The following is a 14126-nucleotide window of genomic DNA, read 5'->3' on the forward strand; positions in this document are numbered from 1 at the left end:
GCCAGACCACCACCTACCAACCACCGACCGATCGCCTCAGCGAGCGTCTCAATAAGTCTATCGCCGATATGCTGGCGATGTACGTTTACGTCGAGCACGAGACGTGGGATGCGATCCTTGCGTACGTGATCTTCGCACGCGACACCACGTACAAGAAACGACGCAGATGACGCCGTACAAGTTGTTCTAAGAAAGGAAGCCGACAACGATGCTCGAAGCCACGCTGCCAAACGTCACTGATGAAGAAAATCTCGACGTTACTGTTGTGTTTTGCCGCTCATAAGTTGATCGTGCGGATGGGACAGCACCAGAAGCTACGTTATTCAAAGCGTCTTTCTCGGATCTCTCTCGGCAAGGTCGCAAATTTCTTCCTTTGAGCAGGGGACGACAGCGCGGGAAGCTACGTTTTACAAAGCTTCTTTCTCGACTCTCTCTCGGTATGCCCGTATAACTGTACACCACTTATCCTCTGGAATGCAAACTACGTCCGTCTCCTCCGCTGCCGGGGACAAACACACATTGTGAAACGAACCCGCTCTGCCAACCGGCTTGGAATGTTTGTGGTTTAGAGACAAGTCGCCGCTGCCGGGGGCAAACGCACAATGGTATTAAGCGACCCCGTCCTGCCTCCGCTGCCGGGCGCGAGCTCAGTGGGAGTAGGCGACACGCTTTGCCCTGGCGATCGGCTCAAAGTCGCAGCGATGCACGACCCGAACACAAGGAAAGCGGAGAAAGTCAAAGGCCGATTGCTACCTGCGGGGGCAATTACGTTCCGCGCGCAATCATTCAATTTCCGGCTTTGGAGGTTCGTCTCGGCTCGCTGGGTGTGGGAAAAGGGCATGAATGTACCGGGTCTACAATGGCGATATCTCCCGAGCGTTAGAATTCCTGAGCGCGTGGGAGGTGGAGAGAGAGAGACATGATGGGAAAGAGTATCAAAACGCCTGTTTAAACTGTAGAAGCGCTGCTGTCGAGAGTAAGGTCAGCCCAGCAGGGAGTGACTTAATCTGAGTGGAAACAGATTGGATGAGAGAATGTTGAGGCGGACCAGCAGTGGCCTCTCCCCTTTTTCTTTGTTACCGCAAGATGCTTAAGACTGGGGGGAATCCGTTTCTCTTCAGTCGAGGCTGCAATCACTTAACTGATAGATCAGTACGACTCCGTACGATGCAACTTTTGTCTGGGCCGTAACCACTTGGTGGTCGAATGATGATGATGATGATGATGTGTGGTGTTTTATGACGCAAGGGCCAATTGATGGCCAAAGAGCGCTATTTCAATGAGTATAAAGATGCGGTCAAATATATGTTGCGTGGATGTATAGGGGCCTTAAAATTCCTCGCGATAATGCGGGTAAAAACATAAGTATTAAAGACATGACAGTGGCGTGATATGCATAATAAAAAGGGTGACAAAGGTTTTGATAATAAAAACATGTAAAATTATTTGGCACTAGCACACTTGTCTCATCAGTGCCCTTGTGTCCAAGGGCTGCGAGGCAAGTGCTTTTAAATGTAATCACAGCAGCAGCGACCTCTCTTGAGAGGTCACGCTACGCAATGCTTGGGTATAATACATGGTAAAAATTAACATCTCTTAAAAAAGCTAACAATGATTTATGGGTGAAAAGTGGTTCCCTACCGACAAACATTGCAGGGTGTAAAGGTATATGTTGTCGGTAGGGTAATGGGAAGTGTTGTCTTCTTAGAGTGTCTAGCTGTTTACATTGGATTAAAACGTGAAGAACTGTTAAAGCCTCACCACATTTATCACACAATGGTGGATCACCACCGGATAAAAGATGTGTGTGTGTCGTGTATGTGTGCCCTATCCTGAGTCTTGTTAGTGTTACCTCTGTTAGACGTGATTTTGATACTGGTTGCCAATGGCCAAGGTGTGGCTTGATAACGTGTAGTTTGTTTTGTGTGTGTGTATCCCACTTGCTCTGCCAGTAGTCCCTGAGGTTTAGTTTGAGAGACGGCTTAATATCAAGGGCCGGGATTGATATGGATGTAATGGCGGTGCTCTCATGGACGGATGCAGCGAGCTGATCCGCCCTCACGTTCCTTGGATCTCACGGTGTCCTGGCACCCAGCACACTACAACATGTTGTTTGTGCGTGTAGAGTGTGCACAAAATGGAGTAAAGTGAGACAAAAACTGGGTTTTTTTGTTTTTTAAGACTGTGCAGAGCCGTTACCACACTGAGGGAGTCTGTATAAATTACTGCTTTTTGTATTTGTAATTGTTTGATGTGTTTAGCTGCCACCAGTATCGCGTAAGCTTCCGCTGTGAAGATACTTGTGCGTTGATGTAGAGGGCCAGCCTCCGAAAAGGATGGGCCGACAGCAGCGTAGGACACAGAGGAGTTAGTCTTGGAGGCATCTGTGAAGAACTCAGGACATGTGTATTTGTGTTGAAGTTCAAGGAAGTATGTTCGCATATGGGCAATAGGCGCATGTTTTGTAACTTCAAGAAAGGACACATCACAGTCTATAGTCTGCCGTTGCCACGGTGGCAGATATGCTACAGGAGCCATTAAACTATGTTCAAGTGAGACTCCAGTTTCCTCAGCTAGACTTTTCAGGCGAACTGAGAAGGGCTGCCTCATCGAAGGCCTGTTTTAAAACAGAGTTGAGCTCGACAAATCAATAATTGTAGAGTATGAGGGGTGCTTCTTGTCTGCTTTCACCTTAAGGAAATAAACAAAGGACATGTAAGTTCTCTGCAGTTGAAGCGACCACTCATTTGACTCAACATAAAGGCTTTTTACGGGGCTGGTGCGAAAAGCACCCGCAGAAAGGCGGATGCCCAAATGGTGCACGGGGTCAAGCATCTTCAAGGCACTTTGAGTGGCAGACTGATAGACAACGGCCCCATAATCTAAGCGGGTACGAATAAGGCTTCTATAGAGGTTCATGAGGCATTGCCTATCACTACCCCACGTAGTACGTGACAAAACTTTTATAACATTCATGGCTTTTAAACATTTTGTTTTTAAATACTTGATGTGCGGTACGAAGGTCAACTTGTTGTCCAAGATTAAGCCTAAGAATTTATGCTCGGCTTTGACGGACAGACGTTGCCCGTTCAGCCGAATGTCAGGTTCCGAGTGCATGCCTCTCTTTCGAGAGAACAAGACACACGTGCTTTTTTGTGGGTTAAGTCGAAATCCGTTTTCGTCTGCCCATTTGGAGACCTTATTTAAACCCATCTGAACCTGCCGCTCACACATGGCTAAGTTGCATGACTTGAAGCCAAGCTTAACGTCGTCGACATATGTACAATAGAACATCATGCGGGGAATGGACAAGTGCAAAGAATTCATTTTGATGATAAAAAGTGTGCAACTAAGCACACCACCTTGTGGCACGCCTGTTTCCTGGACAAATGTTTGGGAGAGCACACTGCCTAGACGGACACGGAATGTCCGGTTTGACAGGTAACTTTCGATTATATGAAACATTCTTCCGCGCACACCAAGGTGGGACAGGTCTCTTAGAATTCCGAAACGCCATGTTGTATCATACGCCTTTTCGATATCGAGGAACACAGAGAGAAAATATTGTCTATGGACGAAGCCGTCTCTTATCTGTGCCTCGATACGCACCAGATGGTCGGTGGTGGATCTACCCTCCCGAAACCCACACTGAAATTGGTCAAGCAGATTGTGTGTTTCAAGGAAATGTAAAAGTCGGTGGTTTATCATTTTTTCAAAAAGTTTACAAACGCAGCTGGTTAGTGCAATGGGCCTATAACTTGAAACTGAGGAAGGGTCCTTGCCCTGTTTCAAAATAGGGATAACAATAGCCTCTTTACAGGAAGCAGGGATGGTGCCTGAAAGCCAGATAGCATTGTATAGAGAGAGTAAAGTTTTTCGCGTTTCGAGTGGCAAGTATTTCAACATTTCATATGTGACACGGTCGTAGCTTGGGGCGGAATTATTGCAAGAGTTTAGTGATGTTTGTAGCTCAGCTAAGTTGAAAGGTTGGTTGTATTCCTCGTAATTTGTGCACTTGGATTCTAGTTTCTGCTTTTCTATCTTTGCTTTGTGTCTTTGGAAAGCTTCAGTGTAGTGTGACGAGCTAGACACCTGCTCGTAGTGTGCACCGAGGAAGTTCGCTTGATCTTCCAGGCTATCACCCTGTGTGTTTACGAGTGGGAGTGAGTGTACTTGTCTTCCTGCTACCCTACGAACCATGTTCCAGACTTTAGCCTCTTGTGTATATGAATTTATCCCTGATAAAAACTTGTGCCAGCTTTCTTTTCTGGTCTGCCGACGCGTTCTCCTGCCTCGAGATTTTATTTTCCTAAAGCTCTCAAGGTTTTCCGCAGTCAGCGAGTTCCGCAGCAACCTCCATGCCCTGTTCTGTTCCTTTCGCGCATTCTGGCACTCAGTGTTCCACCACGGAACGTGTCGTTTGCCGGGCAGTCCGGATGTTTGTGGAATGCACTTGGTTGCTGCGTCAGTAAGAAAAGCCGTGAGGTACTGCACAGCTTCATCTATGCCTAACCCGCATATGTCAGTCCAATTTAGGTGAGTAAGCTTTTGAAATCGTTCCCAGTTGGCTTTGTTTACCTGCCATTTGGGAACATGTGGAGGACATTCATTTATTATTGGTGTACTCAAAACTAAAGGGAAATGGTCACTTCCGTATGGATTATTTATGACTTTCCACTGAAGTAATGGTACAAGTGAAGGAGATGCGATACTGAGGTCTATGGAAGAGTAAGTTTTGTTGGCAAGGTTATAGTATGTTGCCTCTTTCCTATTCAACAGACAAGCACCCGATGAAATGAGGAATTGTTCAATGAGACGACCTCGGGCATCACAGCGAGAGTCACCCCACAGACCATTATGTGCGTTCAGGTCCCCAAGGACCAGATAAGGTTCAGGTAGTTCGTCGATTAAAGACTGGAATTGAAGTTTTTCGAGACGGTGGTGCGGTGGTATGTACAAAGAGCAAACAGTGACAAGTTTGTTTAGAATAACTGCTCGGACAGCCACCGCCTCGAGGGAAGTTTGAAGGGGTAATTGTGTGCATGCTATACCTTGACTTACTATAACCACTACACCACCGGATGGTAGCATGGCATCATCTCTATCCTTTCGGAAGATTATGTAGTTACGTAAAAAGTTTGTGTTAGTTCGTTTTAAGTGTGTCTCCTGTACACACAGCACTCTTGGATTGTGTTCATGGAGGAGTTCTTGTAAGTCATCGAGGTTTCGAAGAAGGCCTCGGATGTTCCACTGTAATATTTCTGTCTGCATATTTAAACAAGAGAGATACTGCTGTGTGTACAGAGAGTATCCTGTGTTGGAGTGAGCTCGTTAATTCAGGTGGCAGGACGGTCGTCCGGCCCCGTTATTGGTTTTTTATTTTTCTTAACGCGCTCCAAGGAGGCGCGCCGCTCTTTTGGTACCAAGGGTACCGTTGTATCCATTGCCTCCCCAGAGGCACTGGTTGCCCGCACATGCGAGCTGGTGGTTCGGATTTTAGGCCTCACCTGGTAAGGGGAGGCCTTGAGACCAGAGGACCCTGGAGTCTCCGGCCTCAATTCGCTAGGCGGCGGAGTAGACTGAACTACTGCCGCCTTGGGGGCAGGTGCCACAACCGTCGGCTCGCTCTGCGCTGGCCGAAGGAGTGACGAGAGCTGGTGCGGCGTTGCCCCCTGACGCGCCGCATCAGCATATGTAGCGCCATAAAATGGCGACACTCTTCGTCTTGCTTCCTTGAATGTGATGTTTTCTTTAATTTTCAATGTGATAATTTCTTTTTCTTTTTTCCAAAATGAGCAAGACCGTGAGTATGCGGTATGATTTCCGCCACAGTTCACACAGTGTGATGGTTCTTCGCAATTGTCAGAGTTGTGGCCTGACACTCCACATTGTGCACAAGTTTGGTGACCACGACAGCTTTGTGAGCCGTGGCCATACTTCTGGCATTTGAAACAACGACGTGGGTTAGGTATGTATGGTCTGATCGACGTTTTTGTGTACCCTGTTTGAATACTTTCTGGCAGATTACTGGAAGCGAACGTGAGTATCAGGTGTTTCGTTGGTGTTACCTTGTTGTCTCTTCTAATGGTGATCCTTTGTACATTGGTCACATTCTAACTCTTCCACCCCTCCAGAAGTTCCTCTTCGGTCAAGCCGAGCAAATCAGCATCAGAAACTACTCCACGGGTTGTGTTCATCGATCTGTGTGGCGTTACAGTGATGGGAGTGTCACCAAAGGTTGATAGACTCTGTAGCTTTTCAAACTGTTCTTTTTCTCGAACTTCAAGGAGGAGGTCTCCGCTGGCCATTTTGGTAACTTTGTACCCGGCTCCAAGAGTTTCTGTGAGACATCTGGCTACTACAAAGGGTGATACGGTTCTGGCTTGCTTGCTGCTTATCTCACTATGTATAACATGAAAATGAGGGAAGTTTTCACTTGATCGGTTGAAAAAGCCTAAGTCTTCGGTGCGTACACGCTTTAAGGCGGTACGATCATTTAATAAGGGAAATGCTCTATGCATGCCAGTTTAATTTTCTTCAGAAGCGTTGGCGGCCACCCACCATGGAGCCCAACGAGGGGACGCTACAAGTTTGTGGATGCTAAAACCTGCAAACGCCAGCCGTACAACGCAACTATAACCCAATGCACCTAGACCAAGGTAGGCTATTTGCACAGGGTTAACCCTAGCCGCCAGGAAGTTTGGAAGCAAACGGAAGAGAGTAGAAGACAGGACAGATAAATAGCAAGAGATAAAGACGAAGATGTAGGGAGAGGGAGATAGGAAAAGACAACTGCCGATTTCCCCTGGGTGGGTCAGCCCAGGGGTGCCGTCTACGTGAAGCCGGGGTCAAAGGGGTGTGTTGCCTCTGCCGGGGGGCCTTAAAGGTCCAATCACCCAGCGTCGGCTCAACCCCCAGGATCCCCTTTTCCCCGGACACGGCAAAGCCACGCACTGCTAGGCGTGGGAGGGAGTCAGAACTCCCCCGTTAGCTCGGGTCCGTGGTGTCGCTACACACCAAACGCCTACTTGCGCAGGCGCCCCTGCGGGGTTGGTGGTCGAACGGTGAGACTAAGTACGTTGCATGTAGTAACAGTGTTCTAGGCTCTAACTTAAGAAAAGTTAAGTAGAAGAGTAAGACGCTGTTGATGTCCGTGTTATCATGAGTGTGCTTCGGCAAGATGTACATATGACTGTAAATATTTCGCTGTAATATACCTTCAACTTTTCATTACCTCCAACCTGCCTCCTGCTTCATCGACGCCGATCATCTCCTTGACGGGACTTCAATCCACATCAAGGAGATCAATGAACGAGAAGGAAAACTTAACTGTTACCGTCTACCTTCAGCGCACGGAAAAAGCTCGTCTACTCGCCCGCTTGCGCATCAAGAATCAACAGGCGGCCAAAAGCCACCGTTACAATCTTCGACGAAGCTTCGTGGAGTACAAGCCCGGTGACCGTGTCTGGGTATGGACGCCAATACGCCGATGCGGAGTCGTTGAAAAATTTCTACAATGGTGCTTCGGACCGTACAGAGTAGTTCAACGTCTTGCACCACTCGACTACGAGGTTTTTCGCGACGGTATTACGAACTCTCAATGGTACCATGCTCGACCCGAAGTCGTCCATGTAGTGCGCATCAAGTCATTTCGTGCGCGAACCTGAGGACTGTATTTTGTTGTTGATGCACTTTAATGCTTGTACTTATTGTTTATTATGTTTATTACTTTACCTTCGTCGTTTGTTAACGCATCCGGACGATGCCTTTTTTGAAGGGGGGCAATGACACGTTCCTTTCCTTAATTTTTCTTATCACCCCGTTACATTACGTTCAGCGCAAACCGCGCCTACGATGTTCGAAAAGCTTCTCTGAATTATCCAAAGCTTGGCGTCGGAAAAGGACAGCTGTTTCCAGTGTTTCTTGGTTATCCGGTCTATATGCAGCCGAAAGTATCAAAAAGGCGACAAACGTTGGAACGGGAGCAACCACCGTTTGAAGTTCTTATAACAAAGGGTGTCCTTCGTGCAGTAACTATAGTGACAGCGTTGAAGACATCGCAACGAGTGGCCGTGGAGAAAACCACGAGCTGGCTTCAACGCCTGCGTCCTACCATATCATGGGTTCTGAAAACTTTCTGTAGGCTGAAACGACTAATGAGATGCAGGATATTCCGCCAAGTATGCAAAATAAGGCTAGAGTGAATTTAACAGGATGCGGTACACAAAATACAGAAGAAATTGCTCCACGCCGGCTTACTGATTTGAGAAATAAAACCACCTGCACGTACAGCTTGTCAGAAAAAATGACGCAATGCCAAGACTTTGAAAGGGAAGCGAAACGTTAAGCCCCCGCCTTTACCTGCTTCACATCTAAAATTACTGTTTTATATTTTACTTGTAGCTCTTTCAGACGGCAAGTAGTAGGCACCAGTAATATATTATTATTTACTTATTTTGATATGCTGTCACTGCGTTTTTACATGCGTGAGTAAAACCCACCTTCTACGTGTACCTCAAGCGCTAAGCGGCGTCTGCATCTGTATGCAAATTAACGCTAGTGGCACTCATTCATCAATCTCCACAGAGTTCCGAGGCGCGCGTCAAACCAGACTACTTCGCATAGGAGCACATTCGCAGGAAGCTCTACTTCTGTAGTTTTCCCCTCAATGCCCAAATACGTTGTCTGCAAGTAAAGCAGGAAAGTTTGCGCATTGAGTGCTGCATTACGCCAAGGTATTTCCGCACACCACCACGATGCAGCTCAGCTATATTTGGGACCGTTCCTCTCTTCTGGAAGCGGTGAACAACAAAACACTAATGAAGCAAACTGGTGAGTTCTCACTCCTGTATACGTTTTACTCATGTGCAGCACAGGAGGGCACCCAAAAATGTTCTTGAAAACTGTCTCGCGCATGTGTTTGCTTCGGTCTCTATGATTACGACATGAACTAGGGCACGGAGAAAAAGAAAAAAAGAAATATGGCACCATCCGCAGTCAGATCTCCTATTTGTTTTATTTGAGGCGTTATGGGGGCGAGAAAAGATAAGGTGTACAGCCAACCCACAGCCTGCGGTTTCTACAAAGTTACATCTTCAAGCTCCGCAAACCATCCGCATAGAGAGCAAAGGAAAGGGTGGGCAGTAGGCGCACGCCGCCACGCGGTGATCGGAGCGGTCACGCCCCCTTTTGCAATTACGCCTCCTCCATCTCAATAAGACGGCCGGACGAACACCGCCGCGCGCGCCGATCCAGGCGGCCGTGGGTAAATGCCAGCTCAAGCGAGTTGATGGAGTGGTGCGAGCACGAATATTGTGGCGTCGGGTATTTCATGGACATGCAATCAGTTTCGGTTTAGATTGGATGTGTCGCATGGCGCCAAACAACGGCTAATTGGTACCCATTGTTACGCGCCAATGCACGCCCACTGAATACACAGCCCCTTGTGGTTTTTAGCGTAGCGTGATGTTCACAGCGCTCTGGGGCTAACGCGTTCATTGTTTATGTCGGACGGTGCCCCGGTGATGATACAACAAACTGGCGACGAGATGAACAAGATGTGAGCATCTTACGTACTTCTTTGGCATTCGCCGTCTATTTTCTACGTGGACTGCCACATTTCCGGGTGCGCACCTCTGTACTTCCACGCTGCACAAATTGCGTTAGGCCTAATGGGCTACTGCGGCCACCCCTGCACGTTTGGCTATGACTTGCTGGCACCAGTGACTCGCCAACGGATACCAGCGAGTGCGACTCCTCAGTGCCACAACGTTCCAGCGGGACTTTCGCGATTGCTCTTTCGCCGTTCTTGCAAACTCCTGGGCGCCCCTCTTGTGGCCTGTGCTCAATGACGCCGTGTCTTTCAGCGTATGTCAACGTCGCCGCGGGATATACTGCCCGGCCCGCTCTCGAGAAGAGTCAATTACTTAACGCACTCGCAGTCAATATCTAGTGTACACTACAAAATGCACCCGACAAGGCGGAAAGTTGAGACGGCACTTCGGAAGAAGGCACGCAGGATCAATACATCGCAATACTCACACTACTAGCGAACCATTTCAAGACTCGAAGCAATGAAATCCTTGATTGATTGATATGTGGGGTTTAACGTCCCAAAACCACCATATGATTATGAGAGACGCCGTAGTGGAGGGCTCCTGAAATTTTGACCACCTGGGGTTCTTTAACGTGCACCCAAATCTGAGCACACGGGCCTACAACATTTCCGCCTCCATCGGAAATGCAGCCGCCGCAGCCGGGATTTGAACCCGCGACTTGCGGGTCAGCAGCCGAGTACCTTATCCACTAGACCACCGCGGCGGGGCAATGAAATCCTTGAGCGTCACTACTTCAAAATGCACGAGCAAATACCGAGGGAATCAGTTACTTACTACGTTTTTGCTATACAGGCAATGGAAAGCAAAAGCAACTTCGTCGTCTCCGCCAAATTTATGGTCCGCAATGAGCTGTTCAGCGCAAAAAACGCACAAAATGTGTGAAGACGACTTTTGCAACTGCGTCCAACCCTCGCTTTACAGCAAGCAATTTTAATTGCGAAAAAAGGTGAGCGTACCGAACACAAAATTCAGGAATTCGCAAACGCAAAGGTTGATAAGATCGGATTACAACCAAGTCCACAAGATGGCCGCCAAAAACAAAAGTCTCCCCGACAGAACTTGTCAGGAATCTTACATGGCCGTGAGCATCACGGCTCCTATCCTTCTACAATCAATTTCGCAAGCCACCAGAATGGAACACACCGATCTGAATCGGGTGATCGGGTGTCTGTTACAGATGCGAATATCAACACTACGCAAATTTTTCTAATAGTCCAGCTCGCAACTAAACTTGTTCTGCCAAAGGAAAACGAGGTCACTACCTAGCTGCATGGCGCTGATCAAATGTCAACACCTCTCAACAGTATGTAACTGAATTACAAGACACTGTTGTAACGAACAGAGTTACATTACTAACCAGTGATGAACGCTTCAGCCGTTCTTTGCCGCTGCAGATTACTTTTCATGTTGGTCAAGTCAAATTCTTTTTCTCGTTGACACCGGTGCGACCGTATCATTGCTTAACTTACAATATTTCATGAAATCTTCAATTTTGACAGGAGCCGACAGAAGAAAACGTAGCGAGATAATCATAGGATGACAATGCCAAGTTCATCAGACTTGCTCGGCGACGTTTTGATAGAATGACCTATTTCAAAAGCGTCATGTCTTCCTTCGCGTGTTAGTTTTAAAGGGGTTAGTGGTGACGTCATCTCATGGTGGTGGCACGTGTCACTGTTGATGGTCGCTGTCTGGAGAGCAAAATAATACAAAGCAGAAGAGTTCAGTCCTCGCTTCACTTCAAGTTAGCTGGTAGTGATTCAAAAATTTTCTCAGAGAGTGGAGACAAAAGGAAAAGCGCAAAGATTGAGCGGTGTGATGCAATAGGGGCGGCCACTTCAGCCACGAACAAGTGAAAGAGCAGAAAGATTCGGAGCCGGCAGATGGTCACCGCGTCTGGCTAGCAGAAAGAGTTGCCGAAAATATTGGTGTACGCCTGTTCCCGAAAACCTCTTCATGAGACATACAAGAAAGCAGTTATAAACGGGGGGGAAGCTCCATTAAACACGCGATTTTCGGAACCCATCCAGTATCACTTGCCTTCGATATCTTGGTGTTTAAAAATACGCGACCTGCTTCACTTAATCAGTGCCTAATCTTCCAGCTGCTCATGTTGGAACCACCGTTAGCAGCTGGAAGATTAATCCCCGTAAAAAGTTTGAGTGTGCAACTGGGCTTGTTTATGATGTACCTCTGTCTTATGGACTTGAGTACGTAGTTCAATCAGGCAGGTGCCTTAATGTAAGACTTCAGGAACATTGCCAGAAAGTGAGAAGTGCAGAACAGGATGATTTTTGCCCGCTCATTGCTCCAATGTTGGTGCCAATCATTGTTCGGAAAGAGAAGGGTTCTCGCATCCCGCACTAACGAAGGCACAAGACTTTAGGCGAAGCTGTAGCAATCGCTCGAGGCACCTGCACCAGCAAACCATCAATACCGTTATCTAAAAAAAGAGTTGGCCGTTTTAAATTCGGCACGTGAGGGTCCGGGGTGAGCACGTGATTTCTTGGAGTCTGTTTTGACGTTTTAGTATTGTGTTTTTTTTGTGTTTTTTGGTTTCTGCTCAAGCAAGGGCTCTTATCGTCTTTTTTGTAACATATATATGTGCGTCGTAGCAGTAAAAAATTAGTTGAAAGTCTGCGTTAGACCTTGTCTCTCGTGTTAGTTTTCAGAATTTTCAGCACTGAGAAGTTTAATAATGGATTACGAACTAGCCCAATCCCAAACTTTGCTTCAGTACATTTCTAGTTTTTCGGGCTTTGTTAATTGTACATGATGAAACAAGCGCAGAAATACACACACTCAGAGAGGACACAGAAAAGCCAGTTGGTCAGACGGGTCGGTGCATAAATGTGCGCCTTCGTGAACATGAGAGTTCACGAAAGGGGGCCCCTTACTCACACTTAGCGATGCACTGCAAGCAGTGCACCTGCCAACCGAAATTTTCCGACACACGAATAATTGACAGGTACAACAAGCGGACGACGAGAGAAATAATGGAAGCGTATAGAATCAGGAAATGAGGGGACAGGTGCGTCAGTCAAGCGTCAGTTCAACTAACATATGCGGAATTCGCTTTTTTGGACTTCACATAACCCATTGTTTTTCTCTGTGTTACGTTTTTTGTTTCTGTTTTTTTTTGTTTTTTTTGTTTTACTTTCTCTTTTCTTAGTTCTTGACACGTGTTTGTTTCCGGTTGTGGGCGCGTGAATATCTTGTTATATCAAGTTGTTGATGATGACAGGGGAAGTCGGGAATGACGTACATGCGTGTTCGCTTCGAAATAAAACTTTCAGTTGCTAGTAAGCGCTTGTCTGTGTCCTCTCTAAGTGTGTGTATTTCCGCGCTTGTTTCATTATCAACGTTTACCAACACGCCGAACTAGCAGTCATCCTAAATGTTAATTGTAGTTCATTTCCCCCTTTTTTTTGCTTTTGACGCTCATTTCACTTGCCCTGTACCGGGCACGGGCACTGGCTTACTGCATTCGTGTGAGTCAGCTAACGCTGGACGTTTGGGCTGCGTTCGAGAGCCTGGTCTCGTCCGTCGCACACGGAAGGCGGGTCTGCAAGATTCTGCGTTTTGAAACCCTGAGGCAAGCTCGTAGATTTCGGGATTTTCTGTACGTTCAAGTGGACCGTGGTCCTGATGATAGGTCTGCAAGGATGAAATAACGGCCCGAATAGACAAAGCTGATCAACCACGCTTTAGAGAGCAGACAGAAACTAGAACTGCTTCTTCTTGGGCGCAAAAAAAGGTGTTCCCAGGAGCGCTCTGCAGGAAAGCTCCACGTTTAACAGGGAATAAGCCTTCTAGACTTCGTCAGAACAACATTATCTCTGGGACCCAAGTTAGCCGTCGAAAAGAAAACTCACCAGCGGAACCACTTTCATTAGTCCAGAATGTTTCAAGGGCTTGAATGAGCAGTGAATCTGAGAGGTGTGTTTCAAAAGGTGTTGATGTCCTCTGCCGATATGCGCCTCGAGAAAAGACCATTCCAGTGAGAAAGGTCATCTCCCACTTAAAGAGCAATAACCTATGTCTGCTGCCTTCGGACAAGGAAGGTGGGTTTTGTGTCGTAAGGAACGAGATCATCTTGAGTAAAGGCCACGCGTCTATTGATTCGGCGTTTAACCTATGCCCACAAGTTATTCTGAAGGATGCGAAGCGGAAAGCGTGCAACTTGCTTAAAACGCTTAATTTAGGTAGTCTTGCAAGATCGGTTAACAAACAAAAAAGTTTGGCACTGAATTTGTTTTTTTTTCTGCGAAGACGCATAAAATTGATATGCCCTTTCGTGTAATAATGTCTGAACGGGACACATGGCAGAAGTGTGTGGCCTCTTGGCTTCATAGCTACCTAAAGCTGTTGCCGATCAATGATCCTTTTTAATGCATAATTCTTCGCAGATTGTCGGTTATTTCTGTCAACACGTGCCCACTCGTCGAATGGGTGTTTCCATTGTCGTAAAGAGCTCTATTATTCTCTTCCTCAAAAACCACTTCTCGA

Source organism: Rhipicephalus microplus, chromosome 6, assembly GCF_043290135.1.
Source record: "Rhipicephalus microplus isolate Deutch F79 chromosome 6, USDA_Rmic, whole genome shotgun sequence".
NCBI classification, from domain to species: Eukaryota; Metazoa; Arthropoda; class Arachnida; order Ixodida; family Ixodidae; genus Rhipicephalus; species Rhipicephalus microplus.